Genomic DNA, 10,310 nt, shown 5'->3' with positions numbered 1-10,310 from the left:
CGTCCCGGCTCAGGGCCCGAGGCTCGTGAGTGGCCTAATGAGGAGAGAGACCGACCATGCGGGCTGTGTCCGGACTCGTACTCTATGGTTGTCCGCTCTCTGCGCTTCCTCTCTAGCCGCTCGCGCTCTATGCTCCGCGGTCGCGGGCCGCCTGCCGCCCGCCGGCCAGCCGCGAGGGGTGCGCGGAGGGAGGCGGGGCGGAAAGGCAAGAGGTGTCTCCTCCGCCGGAGCCGCGGGAGACCCGAGCAAGCTCCGTGACAGCACGTCGGCCGCCATGTCGGAGAGTGGGACTGGAGAGAGACCTGGCGCCCAGCGGTAGCCCTCCTTTCGCCTCCGATGCCCAGGTGAGGAGGGGAAGAGCGGAATGCGGGGGGGACCCGCCGGCTCGCGGCGGGGACGGAAAGCCTTTGGGGAGCCCCTCGCTCCTCCCCCGGCGCTGTCCTCCTCCGGCAGCGCCGCCTCTGCCCCTCTCGGTTAGGTGTTGCGGGCTCCCTCACCTCCGCCCCCTCTTCGGTCCCCTGTTTTCCTCTCTTTTCTCCAGCCGCCGTGGATCTCCTCTTCCTGCGCGTCGCGCCAATTTCTCCGTCCCCGGGGGACTAGCCCCAGAAGTCGTTCCTCATCCGGCTCCCCGAGGAGCCTGCGGCTTCCACTGGGTCCCTATTCCGTTCTGTCCTGTTGCCCACAGCTCGGTCTCTCCACCCTTGCGGGTGGTTTTCATTTTCCCCCCCGTACCTGGTCCTCCCCCCCACCATTACCACTTGGGTTGTCAGAAGCCACCTGGTGTCTCCCTTTCGTTGCTCCTTCTGGGCCAATATTTACCTTAATTTTGCATTTTTAATTTGTCTTTGAAACAGTTAAAATGAAGGTTACAAAATGAAGATTTAGAACCTTAAAATTCCTTCCTACATGTAAAAAGATTAAGACCTTGGGATGCTTATTTTATCCCTTGTATAAACTTAGTCAAACACATTGTACGGTGGAATGCGATTTAAAAGAGCAATCCCAAAGACTAAAAATAGGAGGCAGTAATGGAAATTTTGGCAGCCTTTTTGCCTGTTGGGCAATGATAGAAGACCCGATTCTTTGAGAGTGATTTTAGTGTTTGAGGATCATACTAAGAAAGCTTGAGCCATTATCCTTTCCACGAAGGCAGGAAACTGCGGCCAGTCAACTCCATGCTTTAAAATATGTACAATCCTTTCTGCTTACTCTACTGGGAGCGTAATTGAGCTTGGCATTTTAGTGCACAAGGAAAAGGTTTCTGAGGAATGTATCACCTAACAAATAGTCTGCAGATTATATTCGGCTGATGAAGCTCAAACAGATAAAGAATTGACAGCCACGCTTGGTCTTTTTTTGGATTATAAATTTGTTAGGACACCACAGAAGATTTCTAATCAACTGTTGTAGAAGCTCTGGGGACTCACTCATTGCTCTTAATGTCCTTAAATCCTTTTAAAAATAGTTTCCTCATTGATAATTTTCTAGAAGTGAGTTTTCCATCCTCTAAACACCTGAGAAAGCACCCCCAACATACTTTTCTGCCTCTCACTTTAAAAAACATTTTCATATATTCAGAAATACACTGGATTTTCTTCCCCAGGAGCCCTGGAGGCATAAATACTTTAAAATCAAATAAAACAGAATGATGTCTTATGGTAGGGAAAGGACATGGTTCACTCATAGAAATGTGTTGTTGAATTTCTCGCTTTTAAAATATACTTTTTAAAAAAGATTGTGGTAAAAAAAAAAAAAAAAAAAAACAGCAAAATGCCCTTTCTAATTTCATAATGTCTGCATCAAAGTTAGTCTACTGTGTCCTAGAGAAACTGATGTAGTTTTTTATTTTGCTTTTGAGTGGTGGTATTTTCTTTTGGCTTTGGGAAAGAGAACTAGGTTATAATTATGTCCCTTTTTATAGTGTTAATGATTCACTTGTTTGGGGTTAAAGGTGCTTGAATAATACACAGAATCTTCTACATCTTATTTTTCTGAAGTCCCAGGTACTGGAAATGAAAGAAATGGCCATTTCCCTTTAAAGATGAACCTTATAATCAACATTTAGACTTACTTTATTTGAAGAACTTGGTTAGTGTGCAGTATTTCCATCTTATTTTCTTAAGAGGTGTGGTTTTGTATCCTATGCTATTTTTCCCTTTTTGAAGTGATCTTTATTTAAAGTGATGCCAGAGTGAAGTGATTGTGCTGATGATTTTTACGTTCTTTTAAAGTTATTTTGCTTATTAAGTTATCTAAATTAAATTGGTAGAGAAGGGAAAATACGGCTTTTTATTTTGGCTTTTAAATGACAATTGTAATTGGGAAATGCCAAGTGATAATTCTTGTTTGCTATCAGAATTAAGGCTGTGTGTCTGCGGCAGCACCGTTCACTAGAAATACAATACAAGCCACTTAAGTAATTTAAAATTTTCTAGTAGTTACCTTAACAAAGTGAAAAGAGACAGATAAAATTAATTTTAATAATATATTTTATTTAATCCTATCTGTGTCATTTCAACATGAAATCAATTTTAAAAGTTAGTGAGATATTTTACATTATTTCATGTTAAATCTACAGAATCTGGTGTGAATTTTATACTTAGAGCATATCTCAATTTGGATTACCCACGTTTCAAATGCTCAGTAGTCACATGTAGCTAACAGCTACCATTTTGAGCAGCATGTAGCTATAGGACTGTCATGTGATGTTTAAGATACCTTTCTACCCTGAGACTCTGAGTCTATGGAGTAAATTTAAAACTTCTCTTCCTGTAGTGCTGTGATATTCAAATTCAGAAGTTCTTATGCAGGAAGAGAGTTCTAAGAAGTCTCTTCCTCTTAGTGTTGACTGTGTTTACGTTGAGCTCCATGCTTGTTTTGTGTGCACTAGTGTCCTGTGTTTGTTTAGTGAGAATCATAAGATGAATAGAGTGCTCAGTCATTTCCTGGGGTGTCATTGTTACAGTTATTTACATCTGCATGTCAACAGTGTGTCAAGGCATCGTATGAGTCTTTGTCTACTAAATCTTTTGGCCTTACATAGGGAGAACTTGACCTACAAACAAGCAGATTGAACTTTATTGTGAACAGGTAGAGTACAGACTTATTTTCTGAATCAGTTTCAAGTATGATTAAAAGTTTTGTAAATGTGTTTATTTATATTATGGTGGTTCTTATCAAGGAAAAGATAAAATCTTTTAGCAAAGTTTAGAAAGGAAGAGTGTATGTTTTATGGCTCTAGAACACTGGGAACCTGAGTAGAACAAAAGAGTAGCTTGTGTGTGGTGCTTTAGGGAGAATTGTAAAGGAAATACGGCAATTTTTTATAAAGTTACTGACAAACTGCTCAGGTATGTGCTTTAAGTTGTTTTTGCAACACGAGTGGTGATTTGCATGGGACCATCCCTGGTTCAGAGCTGATATAACTGAAAGATAGCCTTGAAGCCAGCTGTCCTCAGTGGGGATCAGTCACACCCATCATTGTTTCTACCTTGACCCTTGTGCTCTAGTAAACTTCCCTAAATACTACTTTAGCTGTAGTGTGCTACATTTACATGTAATGTCAAAATTTATCTGATGGCCTAATTAACATTCAGTGTAATTTAATACAAGAAACCTGCCCTCTCCCCAACCTTTATGGTATTATATAAAGAAATTTTAAATTACCTGATCAGTAAACAAACTCCCAATGTAAAATCTAATCATTATAGACCTGGCACAGTATAGACATTGTGTAGAGTATTAGAGGATCAAAGACAGTTGGGGAAGGGATATAGTTATTGGGTGTTGCTTGTTTCATAAGAGAGATGTGCACATTCTGTAGGAAAATAATAGTGCTTTCACCTGTATTTAAAACTAGATGGCTGTCTGTTGGCACCTTGTTAGTTGGATAAGAAACAAAATGGGCCGGGCGCGGTGGCTCACGCCTGTAATCCTAGCACTCTAGGAGGCCGAGGCGGGTGGATTGCTCAAGCTCAGGAGTTCGATACCAGCCTGAGCGAGACCCCGTCTCTACTAAAAATAGAAAGACATTATATGGACAACTGAAAATCTATATAGAAAAAATTAGCCGGGCATGGTGGCGCATGCCTGTAGTCCCAGCTACTCGGGAGGCTGAGGCAGTAGGATCGCTTGAGCCCAGGAGTTTGAGGTTGCTGTGAGCTAAGCTGACGCCACGGCACTCACTCTAGCCTGGGCAACAAAGTGAGACTCTGTCTCAACAAAAAAAAAAAAAAAGAAACAAAATGCATTGTTTGGTTCTAACAAATTAGTCTTAGCAAATTTATTTTAGGTATTTAAGGAAGAGTAATTGATAATCTGGCAGTTTTCAATTTAAAAAAAAAAAAAACGCTGATAAGGTTTAATGGCCTCCAAAAGGATTATATGCTTATTGAGAAATTCTAATTATATATTTCTTCATACTGTTATGTACTATCCTCTCTAGTTTAGGGCCTTCAAGATTCACATGAATACAGGTTTTCCTTTATTTTGGAGTCATTCCCGTGGGAGAAATTGTATTTCTTTTTAACCAGGGAATACTTTGTTTTTCAAATATTTGAAATAATTCATTTGTAATATTCTTCAAAGAAATTCATCATTTAGAGAATTCTGAAGTCTTATAGTAGCTTGAGATTTCTTCAGTTGTTTTTGTCTGAGTTTTGAGATTCTGCTCTTTAACATTTGTGGAGACGGAAACTTTTTGCCGTTAGACCACTTGACCCTGCCATCTCTAAGAACTTCAATTTTTCATCATCATTAGCTGTGTGGAAAGGAAAGACAGTGTGTGCCTGTCAAAATACTGACAAGTCAAGATTATTTTTCCTTTTAGATTCTCTAGGAAGAATTCTGAAGCACCTTGTGGTAAATTTAGTCACCATTATTAATTTATTTATTTTAGAGATGGGATCTTGACATGTTGCCCGGTCTGGCCTTGAACTCCTAGGTTCAAGTGAGCCTCTGGCCTCAGCTCTTACCAACCTCTTACCTACAGGCTCATGCCACCGTACCCAGCTAGTCACCCTTTTTGACATTTAAATTGACAGTATCTAGGTGATTATAGGAATTAACATTATTTTGTAATTGTCATATCTATTAAATTCTCTTATGAGAATAGTTGCCCTGTTTTTCCTGAAAAACCACTACCTGACTAAATAATTAAATTTTTTTTCTGTGTTAGCTGCATTTTGAAAACTCAGTGAATTAGGTGGCTGTGGTTTTCTAACTTGAATGAAGGCGAAGTAACCTTTAAAAATACTTTTTGTGGAGACCAGGCATTCAAAGCTGCAGTGAGCTATGATCCGGCCACTGCATTCCAGTCTGGGCAGTAGAGTGAGATCCTGTCTCAAAAACAAAAACAAACAAACAAAAAAAAAAAATGGAAGAAAGAAAAAGAAAACTTTTTAAAAAAGAATTTATCCTAGAGGGTCTGAAAAAAATACTTTTTATATTATAAATTTTGAAATAAATCTTCTTAAACTTTGTGAGTTTTATGATAAGATAAAATGCTGCTGTTTTGGGGTATTTGAGAGCATACTGCTTATATTTTGACTTTCTGTATGCACTGTCCCTGTTCGTTCAGTCTTTCTTCTGCAGGAATTATAAGCACTGTATAAGAAAGTCTTAAGAAAAACTTTTACATTGGCCAGGCGCGGTGGCTCACGGGAGCACTCTGGGAGGCTGAGGCAGGAGGATTGCTCAAGGTCAGGAGTTCGAGACCAGCCTGAGCAAGAGTGAGACCCCATCTCTACTAAAAATAGAAAGAAATTATATGGACAACTAAAAATATATAGAAAAAAATTAGTCGGACATGGTGGCACATGCCTGTGGTCCAAGCTCCTCAGGTGGCTGAGGCAGAAGGATTGCTTCACCCCAGGAGTTTGAGGTTGCTGTGAGCTAGGCTGATGCCACGGCACTCTACCCTGGGCAACAGAGTGAGACTCTGTCTCCAAAAAAAAAGAACTTTTACATAAACTGAAAAACATTGCCTAAGATTTCTCAATGAGGGTTTATTTTTGCAAAAATGTGTTTTATTTATTGAAGGCTAGTGGAGTTTTTTATTTTGATCTATGAAGCAATGAAGATTATTTTAGACTTTTTTTTTCCACCTGTGAAGCATGAAAAAAGTTTACTTAAATTGGGTCTTTTAAGGATTTATACAAAGTAACCAACATGATTTCCTCCCTCAGCTTCAACTCAGATGAAGAGTGGAACTTTGTACAAATTATGCTGATTAGAATATTATGAACTTCAGTTTCCTGAAAAAGTCATTAGTTATACCCATTTATGACACCTTAACTCAAACTCAGCCATCATCAGGCTTTATTTTCAACAATTTACAAAGTAATCCCTAGATTCTTTTTGCTCCAACTATTTAAAAAAAATTGTTATGAAGTTTGTTGCCATGCCAATTAGGATTGTTTCTGTAGCATTAGGTAAGCACTGAAAAGAGCCAAAATTAGAAGTAATGTCATGTGTCTTCCCTATTTTGATCATATAATAAATGTTTTGTGTGACTAGGAAAAGATAGTTTGTCTTGCTAATGTTGCATTTGAACTTTAGCTTTAAAATTCATCTGATAGGTTGTATAGCCACCAAAGCTCATCTTTTCACTAGCCAGAGAAAGATGTGTTCCAGAATAACCTAAAGTAAAAGAGTATTTAATTCCAGGGGTTAGTTATTCTATCAGGTGGCCTCTTGGTTGATTGTAGCTGCATACGTTTTGATGCCTACAGGCTTTTTTTATCCGTCCTTTCTCAGCTGTGTACCTGGGGAAAACCTAGGGATTGCCAAGTGAATGCCAACAGGGCTTTGACCTTTGTGTGTGGCCAGCCTTCCCTGAAAGCCTCAAAGAATATTCCTCTGTGTGCAAAAAAAAAAAAAAACAGCAAAAAATCTGCTCCAGGAACACTTATTTAGGCTGAGGAAACATAGTGTAAGAATGTCTGTTTTATAACTAAAGCTTCCATGTACTTCTGTAACACTGTGTATAAAGCCATGTACTTTCTATTGCCTTTCGTGGAGAGTTTCCATTTTCCTCTAGCTCTTCATAGTAAATGAAAAGATATACCCAAAATGTCTGCCTTCCCTCACCTTTTAAGTTTGTTCCAACGAAAGCTTATAGGTCAGAATAGGTCATATTTGATTATAAACTTGAAGGGTGGGGGTAGGAGTATAAATCTTATTGTTTCCCTCTTTCCTTTTTTTTTTTTTTTTTTTTTTTACTTATAACAAACGTAGGCTAGGCTCAGTGGCTCTCATCTGTAATCCCAGCATTCTGAGAGGCTGAGGTGGGAGGATCAGTTGACACCAGGAGTTCAAGACCAGCCTGGGTAACATAGTGAGACCCCGTCTGTACAAAAATAAAAAAAATTAGCCAGCTGTGGTGGTGAGCACCTCTAGTCCCAGTCACTCAGGAGGTGGAGGCAGGAGGATCGCTTGAGCTCAGGAGTTCTAGGCTGCAGTGAGCGATGGCTGTGCCGCTGCACTCTAGCCTGGGTGACAGAGCGAGACTGTGTCCCTTGGGGGGAAAAAAAAAGTAGAAGTAACCCAAATGTCCGTTAACTGATGAGTGGATAAATAAAATGTGATATATTTATGCAATGGAATATTATTTGGCAATAAAAAGCAATGAAGTGTATATAGTACAGCATGGATGTGCCTTGAAAACATGCTAAGTGAGAGAATCCAGTTGCAAAAGACCACATATTGTAAGTTTCCATTTATATGAAATGTCCAGAATAGGTAAATCCATAGAGACAGAAAGTAAATTAGTGGTTTGAGTGGTTGCCCAGGGCTGGGGTAGGGGCACAGGAGAATGGGAAGTGACTACTAGTGGGTATGTGGGAAAGATGTTCTAGAATAGATTGTGATGATAGTTGTCCAACTTGGTGAATATATACTAAAAACTATTGAATTGTGCATTTTAAGTGGGTGAATTGTATATGAATTATATCTCAAAGCTGTTATTAAAACACAATTGGAAAAAATGACTATTTATCATAGAAACTGTATAAAATACAGAGAAGTACAAAAAGAAAAGTAATTAATTAGAATTTTTTAAATTCCCCATTTTCATTTCAATTAAATAAAAGTAACTTATGCTAAAAGAAAATAATAGACGCTTATTCAAGATCAAGACTGACACCTTAAAACAACATTCTCATTTGGGATTTCAATGCCCAAGGTTGTATGTCTGTTTATAACCATGGGGGCAAAATATCATGTTTTAGAAACAGATTTCTCAGTAGTCAATAGAGAAAAATGGTGGGAGAGTTGAGGCTGCATGTACTCATGATAAGTAGGGGTGCTGAACTCAAAAGAACCTGTGTAGTCACCATTTATACTATAGTCAATTTGTGAATAGACCTTTAATTTTTACAGAGCAGCATCATGTTAAATTAATGTTATTTTAATTTAATTGATGTTTTTATTGCTCGTATTAATTTAAATTTGGTTTAATAGTTTTGTTAGAGTTACAAGCACATAAAAATTTTGTTTTTACATCTTTAAGTGAGATATGTCAGCACTTAAGAACCATCATGATTATTTCTTTTGGTGTACCCATTCAAGAGAAATAGTGGCATAAATGCTTTTAATTGAAAGAGCCCTTAAAGATACCTATATCCAATCCCCTGATTTTATTGCTGAAGAAATTAAAGCTTACAGGGGATAAATGTCTTGCCCAAGCTCTTCAAACAAATTATTAACAGAGCTTGGATTAGAATGCAGATTTCATTATTTGTAGTCCAGTGTTATTTTTCTTATGCTTTATCACTGTTTTCTTTTCCGTTACTCTCAATCCTTACTAAAGGATTGCCTCTTACTGTTGTTTCTTGTACATGTGCTTTTGTTTTTTTCAAATACAGTACTCTTGGACACAAATTGAACTTCTTAATTCTTTGTATCCTCTCCTCCGGCCCCGCCCCCTGCCCCCACACACAGACCCTGCAGTGAGCCTGGTGGCATGTACTTGGTAGGCACTCAGTAAGTGTTTGATAAAGAGTATTAATTTTGCCCTTAGGAATCCATGGAAACTTGGCCTTCAAAATTCAGGCAAGTGCCAGAGTGGAAACATTTAGAAGTCTTGTTCTAACATGATTTTACTTTAAAAAAGTTTCACATGTTGAATTAGGTTTTTATGTTTTTAGAAACCATCCTGCCCTCCTTTTTTTGGTTTTTGATGGGTCATTGCCACATTTTGTTGCAGATTACTAAGGTGGACATCTTTTATTTCAGTGAGGAAAAGAACCATGTACTAAGGAAATCATTCAGGTGAAAATGCTTTTGTGGTAAAAAAAAAAAAAAAATCTTCAGAATTGATAATTCTTCTGAAATAAAAGTTCAAACAGTACAACCAAATCCTGTTATATTGTTACTGTGACTTGTTCTCCCCACATGTCTACCCACGGGTATCCCTCCCCCCACCCCCCAATGTTTATAGCCTTTATAGCCTCTTTCCTGTGTTTACCTTCTTATTCCAGTTTTCTTTCTGGGCCCTCTAACCATCCCCTGGGGCTGTTGAGAACTGAATTTCGAAATAAGGTTACCTCTGAAGCTCACTAGTCCGGATGATGTTTGTACTACCTATGCTCTTTTATACCTGTTATTCAAAGTATGTTTCTACTTTCACTTGGAATTTAGGGTTACTCTATGATTATTTTAGTCTTTTACCTTTAAAATTTCAAGAGTGTCCTATTAGTAAAATAACATATTTTCTTAATTTCAGTAAGGCTAGTCAAATTCTTACTGGAACCAGTTTTATTTCATTTGTTTCATAGGTTTTCCTTTTGTCCTTTTAATGCGCATGGAATTATCTTTCATGTGTTTCTGTAGTGAAGAAACCTAGTCACGAGCTTGAGAAGGTGAACCTTTCAAGTAAAATTGTAGTTGAAGAAATAAATTTGACCCTGGCCTAATTCCATTTGTCTCATCTCCATTTTAGAAAAGAACTAAAACAGTTCTTTGAATATTTAAACTTTGTCCTTTAATTTGCAAATCATGAGCAACAAAGATTTGTAATTACAGACTTACAATTTTCCCACGTTACTATGTCAGAAAGTAGAGTGAGCCCATTAAATTAATTCATTTGCTTTTTTACTAATTCATGCTGCTTTTTTGGAATTTGCTGACTTGGCCTTATCATATTTATCTTTTGCTGACAAAAATACCCTCTGTTGTCTAGTTTTCCCTCTTTCTGTTTCCTACCAGATAATGTTTGTGGGAATTTTTTTAAGTAAATTTTAAACATCATCTTAAATGATGTAAACATTTTTTCTAAATCTGTTTGTTTAGGTAAGAGGTAGTGAAAGAGA

At 38.2% G+C, this 10,310-nt stretch overlaps 1 protein-coding gene across 3 annotated transcripts in view; it reads left to right on the top strand.

Annotated features, from left to right (window-relative positions):
- The first annotated feature begins 136 nt into the window (after positions 1–136).
- Positions 137–10,310, top strand: part of CNST (consortin, connexin sorting protein) — a 46,429-nt gene continuing 36,255 nt past the window's right edge. For 2 of the 3 annotated variants that reach the window (XM_069484630.1, XM_069484632.1), the window contains exon 1: positions 279–344. The gene's annotated coding sequence lies outside the window, so the exon portion shown is untranslated. Of the gene's footprint in view, positions 345–10,310 lie in introns of all 3 variants that reach the window. The other variant, XM_069484631.1, reaches the window with a different exon arrangement.

Source organism: Eulemur rufifrons, chromosome 11, assembly GCF_041146395.1.
Source record: "Eulemur rufifrons isolate Redbay chromosome 11, OSU_ERuf_1, whole genome shotgun sequence".
Lineage (NCBI taxonomy): Eukaryota > Metazoa > Chordata > Mammalia > Primates > Lemuridae > Eulemur > Eulemur rufifrons.
The sequence above is the reverse complement of the archived record's forward strand: the minus strand, read 5'-3'. Positions and strand labels throughout refer to the sequence as shown.